This window comes from Bos indicus x Bos taurus, chromosome 29 (genome assembly GCF_003369695.1).
Source record: "Bos indicus x Bos taurus breed Angus x Brahman F1 hybrid chromosome 29, Bos_hybrid_MaternalHap_v2.0, whole genome shotgun sequence".
NCBI lineage: Eukaryota > Metazoa > Chordata > Mammalia > Artiodactyla > Bovidae > Bos > Bos indicus x Bos taurus.
In genome coordinates this window covers 45,857,477-45,867,479 of record NC_040104.1, presented here as the reverse complement: position 1 = coordinate 45,867,479, position 10,003 = coordinate 45,857,477, and positions in this window count along the sequence as shown.

The window sequence follows — 10,003 nt, the reverse complement described above, 5'->3', positions numbered from 1 at the left end:
GCCACCTGGCACTGGAAGAGACAAAGACAAATTATTTTAGAGCCTTTGAAAGGAGTACAGCCCTTCCAACACCCTGATTTCCAGCCTCCAGACCTGTCAGAGAATACACTAGTTTTAAGCAACCCCATGTGGGGTCGGGTGTTGTGGGAGCCCTAAAAAACTGATAATAAACAGTGACTCCCAGGGACAATGGCAGGAGAAGGCAATGGAAACCCAGTCTAGTACTGTTGCCTGGAAAATCCCATGGATGGAGGAGCCTGGTAAGCTGCTATCCATGGGGTCGCTAAGAGTCAGACACGACTGAGTGACTTCACTTTCACTTTTGAATGGCAACCCACTCCAATGTTCTTGCCCAGAGAATCCCAGGGATGGGGGAGCCTGGTGGGCTATCATCTATGGGGTCGCACAGAGTTGGACACGACTGAGTGACTTAGAAGTAGCAGGGACAATGGCTAGGCCTTCATTTCCTCAACTTTGAGGTCCTTCACCACCTCTTCAGTTCAATTCAGTCACTCAATAGTTTCTGACTTTTTGTGATCCCATGGACTGCAGGATGCTAGGCTTCTCTGTCCTTCACTAGCTTTCGGAACTCACTCAAACTCATGTCCATTGAGTCTGGGATGCCATCCAAAATCTCCTCCTCTGTCATTCCCTTTTCATCCTGCCTTCAATCTTTCCTGGAGTCAGAGTTAACTAATGAGTGACTTCTTCACATCAGTTGCCCAAAGTATTGAAGCTTCAGTTACAGCACAAGTCCTTCCATCAAATATTCAAGATTGATTTCCTTTAGGATTGACTGATTTCATCTCTCTCAGTGCAAGGGACTCTCAAGAGTCTTCTCCAACACCACAGTTCAAAAGCATCAATTCTTCAGCATTCAGCTTTGTTTATGGCCCAGCTCTTACATCCGTACTTGACTAGTGGGAAAACCATAGCTTTGACTAGATGGACCTTTGTTGGCAAAGTAATGTCTCTGCTTTTTAATATGCTGTCCAGGTTGGTCATAACTTTTCTTCCAAGGAGCAAGCGTCTTTTAATTTCATGGCTGCAGTCACCATCTGCAGTAATTTTTGGAGCCCAGGAAAATAAAATTGGTCACTGTTTCCATTGTTTCCTTATATCTATGCCATGAAGTGATGCGACCAGATGCCATGATCTTCATTTTCTGAATGTTGAGTTGTAAACCAGCTTTTTCACTCTCCTCTTTCACTTTCATCAAGAGCCTCTTTAGTCCTTCTTTACTTTCTACCATAAGGGTGGTGTCATCTGCATATCTGAGGTTAGTGATATTTCTCCAGGCAATATTGATTCTGGCTTGTGTTTCATCCAGCCTGGCATTTCACATGATGTACTCTGCCTATAAGTTAAATAAGCAGGGTGACAATATAAGGCCTTGACATACTCCTTTCCCAATTTTGAACCAGTCTGTTCCATGTCCAGTTCTAATTGTTGCCTCTTGAAACCTACATACAGGTTTCTCAGGAGGCAGGTCAGATATTCTGGTATTCCCATCTCCTTAAGAGTTTTCCACCATTTACCATGATCCACACAGTCAAAGGATTTAGTGCAGTCAATGAAGCAGAAGTAGATATTTTTCTGGAATTACCTTGCCTTTTCTATGATCCAATGGATGTGGCAATCTGATCTCTTGTTTCTCTGCCTTTTACAAATTCAACTTTAACCTCCGGATGTTCTCAGTTCATGAAGCCTGGCTTGGAGAATTTTGAGCATTACTTTGCTAGCCTGTCAGGTGGGTATAATTTGTGTGATAGTTTGGACATTTTTGGCATTTCCTTTCTTTGGAATTGGAATGAAAACTTATCTTTTCCAGTCCTGTGGCCACTGCTGAGTTTTCCCAATTTGCTGGCATATTGAGACCAGCATTTTAACAGCATCATCTTTAAGGATTTGAAATAGCTCAGCTGAAACATGAAATGTTCCTTTCATAGCTCTTATTTCCTGAAGGTTTCTATTTTTTCCCGTTAGATTTCCCTCTATTTTTTTGCATTGATCACTTAGGAAACCTTTCTTGTCTCTTCTTGCTATTCTTTGGAGCTCTGCATTCAGATGAATATATCTTTCCTTTTTTTCTTTGCCTTTTCCTTCTTTTTTCTCAGCTGTTTGATCATGTTCCTGTAGAACTTTGGATTGGATGGAAGTTCATAACATTGTACACGAGGCGGTGGTCAAAACCATCCCCAAGAAAACTATTTTTAGGCATTGGATTAGCTCTTGATATATGGATTAACCATTTTAGTATTCTCAGCAATATTCACTAATTTTTACCTCCAGTTTATAAAGAGGATACTTGACATACTGTGGGTAAAATGTTACTTTTCTAAAAATCACATATGGAACAAATGTTTGATGCAGGGCTTAAAAATAGATATTACTGGAAGGCAAAAAATATTAGCTTTTCTATCCATGATTACCATTAAGGTTTTATTTTTAACTAAACATAGTAAAAATTCATTGTATCAGTATGAGAACTCACCTCAGTACTGTTACAGAGGTCTTCTCTCTGGTTCAGTAAGTAACTCTGTTAAATTCAGTTCAGACTTTAGGTGCTCACTTCCTGGTTGCAAACACCTTCAAGTCTCCACAGTCCAGTCAATTCCAAAGGCAACAGCTCTGGGCCCTGGAGAAGAATGAGCTTGGATCTTTGCTGGATGCTTTATACATCCTCTGATGACCAGGTCCACTTCCTCAAAGTGATAGGGCTATCAACCCTGCACAAAGGTGCAGTAGCACAAGATTAGATTTTTGAAGAATTGTAAACACATCTAGATGCCAAGGATTGAAGTCAACCTTCCGAAATTTACTTAATCCAATTACCCTAATCCAATCTGAGGTACAGATTGAGTTCACACTTCCAATCCATGAAGTTTGGTTAATAAATGAACTCCTCAATTATAAATTTCATATGTCCATTTATAGAGGTTTATTATAGTCCAAATTGAAGCGACCCACTAGTTTTGGTTTCCTGTATGAATTTGCCTGCATTACTTCCTGGATATTTCTTCAGGAAGAGGAGTTCTTCACATTCCATCTTTCAACCCAGAACAGTCAAGCTCCCCAATAATACCATTTACTACTCTTGCCTTCTGCTGTTTGATGGAAGTCCTCAACCCTTTCAGAACTAAAGTCTTTTAAATTTTATTCTTTTCATTCAGTTTTCCATGAAATTCGTCCCTCTGAGGTTTGTTTTGGTTACACACTATTGTTTTGCTCTGGCTATAACTGCACACAGAATAGCGGATGGTGGTTATTCTCTAAGACTCTGTTCCTTTTAGTCATCCCCTGTATATCATCTCATACCCTTTCATTCTATTATTCAATATGTATCTATATTTGAAATATTGATGCTAGGTTGTGAAGTTAAGGATTATTGCATAGTTGTACACTGCAGGATAGACTAAAAAAATCATAGACAATCTGTGAAAGAAATGTGATACTGTATATAAAGTTTGGACAACTATCTTTTAAGATTTTCTTTATTTTGACTCTGCTTGCATTCTATTCCTCAAAACATTTTCATATTTAATCAAAGATGGGTCATGGTGCTCCACTCAGAAAAGATACTGGATGAAAAATTTTCTTTACTTATTTTTAATTTTTTTTGAAATATAAAGTTGATGTACAATATTGTATTAGTCTTAGGTGTATAGCAAAGTGAATTATATATATATATATATATATATATATAGTCATCTCGCCTCCGTTTTCCATAGTGTTCATGAGGTTCTTGAGGTGAGAACACTGAAGTGTTTTGGCATTCCCTTCTCCAGTGCAACACATTTTGTCAGAACTCTCCACCATGACTCGTCCATCTTTGGTGGCCCTGCAAGGTATGACTCATAGCTTCCTTGAGTTACACAGGCCTGTGATCCATGCAATCAGTTCAAAAAGCCAAAGTGCTTGTCCAAGGAGACCTTACAAATAGCTGGGAAAACAAGAGATGCAAGCAATAGGGAAAGGGAAAGAGATAACCAACTGAATGAAGAGTTCCAGAGAATAGCAAGAAAAGGTAAGAAATGCAAAGAAATAGAGGAAAATGGGAAAGACTAGAGATCTCTTAAAGGTAATTGGGGATACCAAGAAAACACTTCCTGTCAAGATGGACATAATAAAGGACAGAAATATCAAGGACATAACAGAATCAGAGGGATTAAGGAGCAGTGGCAAGAATACACAGAAGGACTATACTAAAAAGGTCTTAATGACCTGGATCACCACAATGGTGTGGTCACTCACCTAGAGTCAGACATCCTGGAGTGTGAAAAAATTGGGCCTTAAGAGATATTACTAGGAACAAAGCTAGTGGAGGTGATAGAATTCAGGCTGAGCTATTTCAAATCGTTAAAGATGGTGAAAGTGCTGCACTCAATATGAAGCAAATTTGGAAAATTTGTGGTGGCCACGGGACTGGAAATGGTCAGTTTTTTTTTCCATTCTGAAAAATAGAAATGGCAAAGAATGCTCAGACTGCTGTGCAACTGCAATCATTTCACATGCTAGCAAGATTATGCTCAAAATCCTTCAAGTTAGGCTTCAGCAGTTTGTGAACAAGAACTTCCAGATGTGCAAGCTGCATTTAGAAAAGCCTGAGGAATCAGAGATCCAAATGCCAACATCTGTTGGATCATAGGAAAAATAAGGAAATTCCAAAAAAAAATTACATCTGCTTCATTGACTACTCTAAAGCCTTTGACGATGTGAATCAAATAAAACTGTGGAAAATTTTTAAAGAGATGGGAATACCAGGCTACCTTCCCTGTTTTCTAAAAAGACTGTATACAGGAAAGGAAGCAACAATTGGAACCAGACTTGAAAGAAGAGATCAGTTCAACATTGGGAAAGGATGATGTCAAGACTATATATTGTCACCCTGATTCTTTAACTCACATGCTGAGGACATCATGCCAAATGCCAGGCTGAATGACTCACAAGTAGAGTCAAGATTGCTGGGAGAAATATCAACAACCTCAAATATACAGATGATACCACTTTTACAGAAGAAAACAAAGAGGAACTTAAAAGCTTCTTGATGAGGATGAAATAGAGTGAAAAAGCTGACTAAAATTCACCATTCAAAAAACTAAATCCTGGCATCTGGTTCCATCAGTTCAGTTCAGTTCAGTTCATTCGCTGAACTGAAGGGGGCTATTGATATTTCTCCTGGCAATCTTGATTCCAGCTTGTGTTTCTTCCAGTCCAGCGTTTCTCATGATGTACTCTGCATATAAGTTAAATAAGCAGGGTGACAATATACAGCCTTGACGGACTCCTTTTCCTATTTGGAACCAGTCTGTTGTTTCATGTCCAGTTCTAACTGTTGCTTCCTGACCTGCATCCAGATTTCTGAAGAGGCAGGTCAGATGGTCTGGTATTCCCAACTCTTTCAGAATTTCCCACAGTTTATTGTGATCCACACAGTCAAAGGCTTTGGCCTAGTCAATAAAGCAGAAATAGATGTTTTTCTGGAACTCTCTTGCTTTTTCCATGATCCAGCACATGTTGGTAATTTGATCTCTGGTTCCTCTGCCTTTTCTAAAACCAGCTTGAACATCAGGAAGTTCATGGTTCATGTATTGCTGAAGCCTGGCTTGGAGAATTTTGAGCATTGCTTTACTCGCATGTGAGATGAGTGCAATTGTGCAGTAGTTTGAGCATTCTTTGGCATTGCCTTTCTTTGGGATTGGAATGAAAACTGACCTTTTCCAGTCCTGTGGCCACTGCTGAGTTTTCAAAATTTGCTGACATATTGAGTGCAGCATTTTCACATCATCTTTCAGGATTTGAAATAGCTCAACTGGAATTCCATCACCTCCACTAGCTTTGTTTGTAGTGATAGTTTCTAAGGCCCTTTGACTTCACATTCCAGGATGTCTGGCTCTAGGTCATTGATCACACCATCGTGATTATCTTGGTCATGAAGAACTTTTTTGTACAGTTCTTCTGTGTGTTCTTGCCACCTCTTCTTAATATCTTCTGCTTCTCTTAGGTCCATACTATTTATGTCCTTTATCAAGCCCATCTTTGCATGCAATGTTCCCTTGGTATCTCTAATCTTCTTGAAGAGATCTCTAGTCTTTCCCATTCTGAGGAAGGCTTTCTTATCTCTTCTTGCTATTCTTTGGAACTCTGCATTCAGATGCTTATATCTTTCCTTTCTCCTGTGCTTTTCGCTTCTCTTCTTTTCACAGCTGTTTGTAAGATCTCCCCAGACAACCATTTTGCTTTTTTGCATTTCTTTTCCATGGGGATGGTCTTGATCCCTGTCTCCTGTACAATGTCACAAACCTCATCCCATAGTTCATCAGGCACTCTATCTACCAGATCTAGGCCCTTAAATCTATTTCTCACTTCCACTGTATAATCATAAGGGATTTGATTTAGGTCATTCCTGAATGGTCTAGTGGTTTTCCCTACTTTCTTCCATTTCAGTCTGTATTTGGTAATAAGGAGTTCATGATTTGAGCCACAGTCAGCTCCCGGTCTTGTTTTTGTTGCCTGTATAGAGCTTCTCCATCTTTGGCTGCAAAGAACATAATGAATCTGATTTCGTTGTTGACCATCTGGTGATGTCCAGACTCACCAGATGTAAAACTGTAGATGTCCAGTCTACAGACTCTGTAGAGTCTCCTCTTGTGTTGTTGGAAGAGGGTGTTTGCTGTGACCAGTGCATTTTCTTGCAAATTTCTATTAGTCTTTGCCCTGCTTCATTCTGTATTCCAAGGCCAAATTTGCCTGTTACTCCAGGTATTTCTTGACTTCCTACTTTTGCATTCCAGTCCCCTGTAATGAAAAGGACATCTTTTTTGGGTGTTAGTTCTAAAAGGTCTTGTAGGTCTTTATAGAACTGTTCAACTTCATCTTCTTCAGCGTTACTGGTTGGGGCATAGACTTGGATTACTGTGATATTGAATGGTTTGCTTGGAAACGAACAGAGATCATTTTGTCTTTTTTGAGATTGCATCCAAGTACTGCATTACGGACTCTTTTGTTGACTATAATGGCTATTCTTCTGAGGGATTTCTGTCCGCAGTAGTAGATATAATGGTCATCTGAGTTAAATTCACCCATTCCAGCCCATTTGAGTTCACTGATTCCTAAAATGTTGACATTCACTCTTGCCATCTCCTTTTTGACCACTTCCAATTTGCCTTGATTCATGGACCTGACATTCCAGGTTCCTATGCAATATTGCTCTTTATAGCATCGGAACTTGCTTCATGACAAATAGATGGGGGAAAAGTCAAACCTGTGACAGGTTTTATTTTTTGGCTCCAAAATGTCTGCCAATGTAGTTAATGTAGCCAATAACTACAGCCACCAAATTGGAAGCTGCTTGTTCCTTGGAAGAAAAGCTATGACCAACCTAGACAGCATATTAAAAAGCAGAGACATCACGTTTCTGACAAAGGTCCCTATGGTAAAAATATGGTTTTTCCAGTTGTCATGTACCGATGTGAGAGTTGGATCATAAAGAAGGCTGAGTGCCAGAGAATTGGTGCTTTCAAATTGTGGTGCTGGAGAAGACTCTTGAGAGTTTCTTGGACAGCAAGGAGATCAAACCAGTCAGTCCTAAAGAAAATCAAGCCTGAATGTTCATTGGAAGGACTGAAGCTGAATCTCCAGTCCTTTGGCCATGTGATACAAAGAGTTAGCTCATTTGAAAAGACCTTGATGTAGGGGAAGATTGAAGACAAGAGAAGGGGGTAATAGAGGATGACATGGTTGAGTGACATCATGACTCAATGGACGTGAGTTTGAACAAACTTTGGGATATAGTGAAGGACAGGGAAGCCTGGCATCCTGCAGTTCGTGGGGTTGCAAAGTGTTGGGCATGTCTTATTTCCTGAATAACAACAATAACTCTTTTGAAAAAAAATTATATACGTCTAAGTATTTATTTGAGTTCCCTGTGCTATACAGTAGGTTCTTAGTAATTATTTACTTCACATATAGTAATGTGTATGTGTCAATCCCAGTCTCCCAATTAATCCCTTACCCCTTCTTAGCCCCATGTTACATGTTATTTTTTCTACACCTGTGATTCTGTTTTATAAATCACTATTTGCATCATTTTCTTAGATTCTAATATCATATGATACTGCTCTTTCTTTTTCTGACTCACTTCACTCAGTATGGCAGTCTCCAATTCCTTGCATGTCACCACACATGGCATTTTTTGTTCTTTTTTTGGCTGAGTAATATTCCATTGTGTATATGTAACACATTTTTTGCATCCATTCATCTGTCCTTGGACATTTATGTTCCTTCCATGTCATGACAGTTGCAAACAACTTGTCAATGAACATCGAGGTGCATGAATCCTTTGAACCACACTTTTCCCTGGATATATGCCCAGGAGTGGAATTGTTGAATCACATGGTAGCTTTATTCTTGTTATTTAAGGAGACTTTAACTGTTCTCCACAGTGGTTTACCAGTGTATATCCCCATGAAGAGCAGGAAGTTTCCCTTTTCTCCACACTCTTGAGAGAGTTAAAGCTTAGGCGTCCAGGTCACCTTTAAGGAGGAGGTTAACACTCTCACTGATGCCTTCCTTATGCCTTGTGCAACAAGGTATCTTGCCTGAGAACTGGCCTCTATAGGAACTAATGTTCACACAGCACAGTGTCTTACTGGTGGAAATGCTTTTCTTTGGCTTTATGTTAATGATTATAATTGTAACAGATCTTGCCCAGGAAACTGTTTCTCAAGATTCATACCCCTGAAACATGGACCCGTACCATTCTCCCCAGCTAATCTTGTGCCAAATTATCTCTGGATGTGTGCCTTGGGAAAGGGTCTGGTGGAACTCTTACAACCTTGAGGTCTTCTTTTTATCTATTCTCAGTAGCCAGCTGAGAAGTACATAAGGCCCCACTTAAACTAGTGAGGTAGGCACTCTCCTGCCTCTTCCAGTGATTTTGCTGGAAGCCTTCTCCATCACTGTTACTTTAATAAACTTTATTGCACAAAGCACTGAGTGACTGGGCCTGCATGCTCTGGTCTCAGGCTGAATCCAAGTCTCAGGCGGGCATGATCATGTACATGCTAGCAGTCTCAATGCTGAGCTACCACTCTCCCCAGAGTTTACCTTTTGTAATAGCTTTGATTATGGTCATTCTGACTTATGTGAGGTTAGATCCCATTGTAGCTTTGATTTGCATTTCTCCAGTAAATATTGATGTCAAGAATCTTTTCTTGTGCTGCTTGGCCATTCACATGTTTTGTTAGAAGAAATATCTATTTAGGCCATCTGCCCATTTTTTACTTTTATGTATACATATATATATATATATATATATATATATATATATAAGCACTCTCTATATATATATATATTGAGTCAAATGAGCTCTTTATAAATTTTTGGAGACAAATCTATTGTTGGTCTCATCTTTTTCAAATATTTCCTCCCATTCTGTGGGTTTTCTTTCTGTTTTGTTTACAGTTTCCTTTGCTGTGGAGAAGGTTTTGAGTTTAATTAGATTCTATTTGCTTATTTTTTTTTTTAATTTCCTTTACTCTAAGAGAAGGCTCAAAAAAAAAAGTATTTTGCTATGATTTATGGTAAAGAGTGTTCTATGTCTTCATCTAAGAGTTTTATAGTATATAGTCTCACATTTAGGTTGTTAACCCATTTTGAGTTTATTTATGTGTATCAAAGCAGTCAATCCTAAAGGAAATTAACTCTGAATATTTATTGGAAGGACTGTTGCTGAAGATAAAGCTCCAGTACTTTGGCCACCTGATGCAAAGAGCCAACTCACTGGAAAAGACCTTGATGCTGGGAAAGATTGAAGGTGAAAGGAGAAGGGGGCAACAGAAGAAATGGTTAGATAATATCACTGACTCAATGAATATGAATTGGAGCAAGCTCTGGGAGACAGTGGGGGACAGTGGAGCCTGGTGAGCTACAGTTTTAGGGGGTTGCAAAGCATTGGATACAACTTAGCGACTGATCAACAGTTAAAGAAATTTCTATTTCA